The sequence below is a fragment of the Arachis hypogaea genome, chromosome 9 (assembly GCF_003086295.3).
Source record: "Arachis hypogaea cultivar Tifrunner chromosome 9, arahy.Tifrunner.gnm2.J5K5, whole genome shotgun sequence".
Lineage (NCBI taxonomy): Eukaryota > Viridiplantae > Streptophyta > Magnoliopsida > Fabales > Fabaceae > Arachis > Arachis hypogaea.
The window spans coordinates 30756287-30761924 of record NC_092044.1 but is presented as its reverse complement, the minus strand read 5'-3'; the positions used below and the strand labels follow the sequence as shown (position 1 = coordinate 30761924).

The following is a 5638-nucleotide window of genomic DNA, read 5'->3' as shown; positions in this document are numbered from 1 at the left end:
TTATTTTTAGGGTATTTGAGCGTTAAAACTAGAATGGCGTTATTTTACAAGTTTCAGTATGACATTTGGTTGTTCATGTTCAAGCTTTACTAATATTTTTGTGCTGAAAATTGTTTCAAAGAATAATGTGAGTCACATTTACAAAGTTTGGAGATTAAAAAAACTAATTAAAACTTCAAAAATTAAATTAAAATTTGGGTGCAAGTTCAGGAATCAAATTGAGTGTTAACTCTACTCATTTTCATGTGTAGATAGCGTTTTTGATATGTTGCGTATTCTTTTTTTCTATTTTCATATCATCATCAAGGGGAGGAACCTGATTCCTTCTCTCCAAGATTGGAGATCCAATCCAATATATGCAACATCTTATCTTAGCCTCAGACTTGAAACAACTAAATAATCTTTCCATAGGATTAATAGTTGACTTCTTCAAGTGTCATAAATCAAAATGTAATTGTACTCAACCTTTTACGTCTTAAACTCTTAATATGTGGTGGTTCTGGGTTCCCTAATTACCCATAATATATGGGATCGACATCTTCTAATTGCCTTTTTCTTTTTCATAACTTCTTATCATTCTATGTCTTTTAAATCCAAGATGTAGATGTGACGGTTTGATATTACTAGATATATACAAGTTGGAGGTTTAATCTATCAGTAGAACCAAGGAATTTTTTTTTTTTTAATTTCGTGGAGCCAATCTATATATTTCTTCCTCTATTATAATCTATCTACGACTTGTAACTTGTGAGTTTTAATTCTTTTGTACCTCAATGTAGTACGTACCCTCAACCGATTTACAGAAAGAAGGACATTAATTATGATCAAAGAACAGTAACGGAGAGTCTATTGCTCAAAGCAGATGTGCAACTAAATTGAATGCCACGGTTCAAAATACATGTACAACTTAATGAAATGGTACCAGAATGCATAAAAAGGGAGACAAAATGAATAAATTGGTAACCGAATAAAAAAAGAGTGTGACAAGATCAGTAATGAATGAGGTGGAAGCTAATCATTGAATGGATGAGATTAGATAAACAACAAAATTCCGTTGCCGGGAATCGAACCCGGGTCTCCTGGGTGAAAGCCAGATATCCTAACCGCTGGACGACAATGGATGACACATTATAATTTTAAGAACAGCTGAAAAAGAACTATTACGAATTCCACAAAAAATAAAATGAAAGAACTTGAATTTTGACAAATCTCATATTAATAGCGATTGCACACATTTATATTTTAAAATTTAATATAAATAAAAATATAGCTTCTATTTATATAAAAGTGTGATTAAAAGATTTATTTTATTTTACTTTAAATAATTTATGGGTGAAAAGGATGTATGAAAGAGAACATGTGAAGTTATTTATCATAAAATTAAAAAGTCATTCTCTATACAATTTTTACTCAACAACAGTTACATGTATTTTTGTTTGCACCATCGGTGAAATTGAAGATTCAAAATTTCTTACCTTTTTTCATAGATGCAGCTACAAAAAATAAATTATAAATTTGTTTCTGTAGTCCATACTTACAAAAATATAACTAAATATATAAATTAATAAATTTCTGTAACTTAATTAAAATTGGTAAATAAATAAAGAGGATATAAGGAGTTTAGTGTTCAATTTTGAATTTTTCATTTTAAACCTATCAATAAAGAGTAATAAGTAATTAATATAACTACCATTTTAAAAAATGTCAAAAATATAATTATTAGTTAATTTTTTTTATTTATGTTGCGATTACTTTTTTATTCTACATATAACTTCTATCTACATCATCCTCTTTTTTATTTCATCCTCTTCTTTCTGATCTTCATTATATTTTTATTATTTTTCTCCTAATTATTAAATTAATTATATATTAAAACACTTATTTTTTTTAAGTAATATACAAAAAATTTATTTATGTTGGATTAAGTTACAGTAAAAAAAAATATTAAAATAATAAGATAGAGTATATATTTTTACAATCATATGATTTTATATGAATAATAAGAAATACAGTGATTTTTACGAAGGAAAAAATATGCTTTAGTAAATTTTTAATTAAAAATAAATTATTTTATTATTTGTGAAATTTAGAAGGAATGAGGATAAAAAAAAATAGTCTTGGTTTAATATTCATTACCTACTCTTTATTACTCTTTATGATTATTATTCTTGGACTTTCAATTTGGTCTCACTCTTAATATCAAGTACAAATACAAAATTTATTACATGCCTATTTGCGTTTTTAAAAAATTATATTGTAAAAAAAAATAAATTAAATTTTTTATTTATAATACTATTTAATTGGTATAGCTTGTACCATCCATTCACACAATTGTTCTAAACATTGGTGCATGTGAGTTCCTTAATTAGTCATTTGATACACATAAAGAGGTATATTTGATCTCTGAATTAATTCTTGTAAATAGTTTTTGTGTGTCAAAAGATTAATGAGAGGTTCTACCTGCACCAAAATTTAGGGCGCAACTATGTGAGTGCTGAAAGATTACATGTGTTTATAATAAGCGACAGCAAAAAAAGATAATTTTAAAAATTTATTTTTGTATTTAAACTTTATTCGAATAAACAATATATAATATAGATGAGATCTTAATATCTTTAGACACTTTAGTAAAAAATTTTAGTTTTGGATTGTACGAAGACTCTATGCATATCCACACCGAGACCAACTTTTGCTGTCAACTCTTCAACCAATGGATATCTTATCTAGAAACCTCTCGCAATTTTTTGCACGCCATAAAATTCTTCTCCAAAAATTAAGCTCACATACATTTATGTGTGTAGAGGTTAAGGAATAAAACCCTTGTGTTTTTTTTACTTCTCTTTCTCATCTTCTGCTACACATATATAGTATGAGATTTGTTACTAATTTTAAATTTGATTCTCAATTCAAATTTAAATCATATCTTGAAATTTCAAATCTGAATCCTTCAAATTTTATAAATCATATCATAACAATTTAAAACATAATCGATTTGGATCTCATCCAAATTTATAATTCAAATTCAAAACTAGAATAATTAATTATTATCAAATCTCATTTAATATTCTCAATTATCATATTATTATTATATTCTTGGTGCTAGCAAAAAATATAATAATATTTCATTTGAATTAATATAATTATTTATTTGATCAAATTAAAATAATAATTAAATAATTCTACAGCAAAAAATTAGAACACTCGTTAGTGTGTGACTCCATAGGTTCAATACTAAGCGGGTAGTGAATTAGTCATACTAAATTTACAAATCAAAGTTGGTGTCTAGCAACACTCCTCGACCCGATAGTATGAAGTAATATACTTTTACTAAGAACAAAGTATAATTCCTTCCATCTTTCCAGCTCTTGGTTAACCCTTAGAGTATAGTTTAATTGTCAAACTCTAATTTGTTACAATTATTATACTGAACCGTGAATGGCCTAAGAAACTCATTTTTTCATTCATTCAATCCCCTTGGCAATGTTTCATTCATCTCAGTCATTATAATCATAGAGCTCAAACTCTTTACCGAGAGTTGACGGATTCCTTATTGACAAATCATTAATTCTTAAAGTATTTAAATCATACCCAATATCCATTCAACTAGGACCCTAAGGTATTAGGTGTCCGGAATCAAAGTATACTAAATACATTGTTAATTACTATGACAGTCGCAGGTCAAAGGAAACTCTATTACTATGTTCATCTTGAGAATATCCTATTGACAAATATACGGTAATTATAACCATTAATTATATACACGTGTGTGTGTAAATACCATTATATATATGTATGTGTGTGTATTGATCTTTCCGGATTATTAATGTCCAGGACCTTATTATATTAATATTTTAATATAATAATAATAATAACAAATTATTTGACACATGATTGATTGAATTGTGGTCATACTTCTTATTTCCAACAAGTGCACGGTACAAGTTATACTAATTAAATAATATTATATATCGAGGATTTAATTTATCATTTTATAACATAATTTAAAAAAAATATAAATATCCATGCAATGAATTCTCTATTTTATCTCCTTAATATACTAAAATTGGATTTTTTCTCAACTAATAAAGGTGAGGTGTCGATTCCTTGTGACTCCATTTTTCCTCCAAAATGGATGCATTTTTCTCTATTCTAAATTATTTTATAAAAAATATTTTTATTATAATTAATATTTAATGAATAATATATAATTTTACTAATTTAGGAACATATTTTTATTATAATTATATCAAATCAATATTTAATGCATTATTAAATTACTTATCAATTATCAATTAAAAATAATTTTAATCATTTTAATAATAATAATAATAATAATAACAATAATAATAATAATAATATATGATAATGGCACCGATTGTGGTAATCATGATAAGAATATTTGATTCTAATCATAATGATCAAATCTTATGATATTAATAACACACATTAATTTCAAATATTTTAATCATTTTAATTATATTAATTTTAAAAATATTGATATAATTCTAATTGTTATTCATTATTTAATAATAATAATAATAATAATAATAATAATAACTTGAAAAATCTATGTATTAATCTAAATATTTAATGAAAATAAAGAATGAATTTGTGGCTTGAATGATAATATAATTATTGTATATTTTTAAAAATTTTAAGCCTGTGAGTAAATAAGTATATATATATATATATATATATATATATATATATATATATATATATATATATATATATATATATATATATATATGCATGTTACCTCAGTATTTGCTTTTTAAATCACTCAATTTTTATTAAGTCTAATAGAAACATAAAAACCAATAAATAACTACTTGAGTTTTTTGTTATTCCTATATATAAGCTTTATTTTTTTTATAATACAGTCTATATATATTTATATCTGTTTTTTATATATCAATAATATTATATATATTTATATATCTCTTTTTTAAATTCTTTCTTAAAATATTGACATATAATTAATGTAGATAACATATATATTGAATAAATATCTCTATTAAATTTATTATAACGATTAATACAAGATAATAACATAAGAATAACCTAATTATAGCAAGAATTTCCATTAAAATTATTGATTAATAATTTAAATATAATTGATATAGTTAAATTAATATTATTGATAAGATTGAGAGTATATATCAATTATATCAATTATAATAATAATTCACGTGACTTCATATGCAATAATTTGAATTATAATTGTCACCTAATTATACTTGAATATTATTTAATTTCAGATATTTTATAGGTAAAAGTTATTATCTCATGAATTATCATCATTATTCAATAATAATAATAATAATAATAATAATAATAATAATAATAATAATAATAATAATAATAATAATAATGATAATTTTGAATTAATATAATTGATATAATTGATATAGTTCTAATTCTTATTCCTATATAATAATTTTATCAGTATATATTCACAATTTTAATCAGTATATAATAATAATAAATAATAATATAATATTATATAGACATAAGATTAATTAGTTAACAAATTAAATTTTTATTATGGAGTTTTATTTTTCGCTCAAATTTTTAATTATTAGTGATTTTATTTTTTATATTTACAGCCAATTTTGAATATAAAAAGAAAAAAATA

At 23.0% G+C, this 5638-nt stretch overlaps 1 non-coding gene across 1 annotated transcript; it reads right to left on the bottom strand.

Annotated features, from left to right (window-relative positions):
- Positions 1-1049: 1049 nt before the first annotated feature.
- Positions 1050-1121, bottom strand: TRNAE-UUC (transfer RNA glutamic acid (anticodon UUC)). Its single transcript has one exon. It is a non-coding gene; the product is annotated as a tRNA-Glu (tRNA).
- Between the last annotated feature and the right edge of the window lie 4517 nt (positions 1122-5638).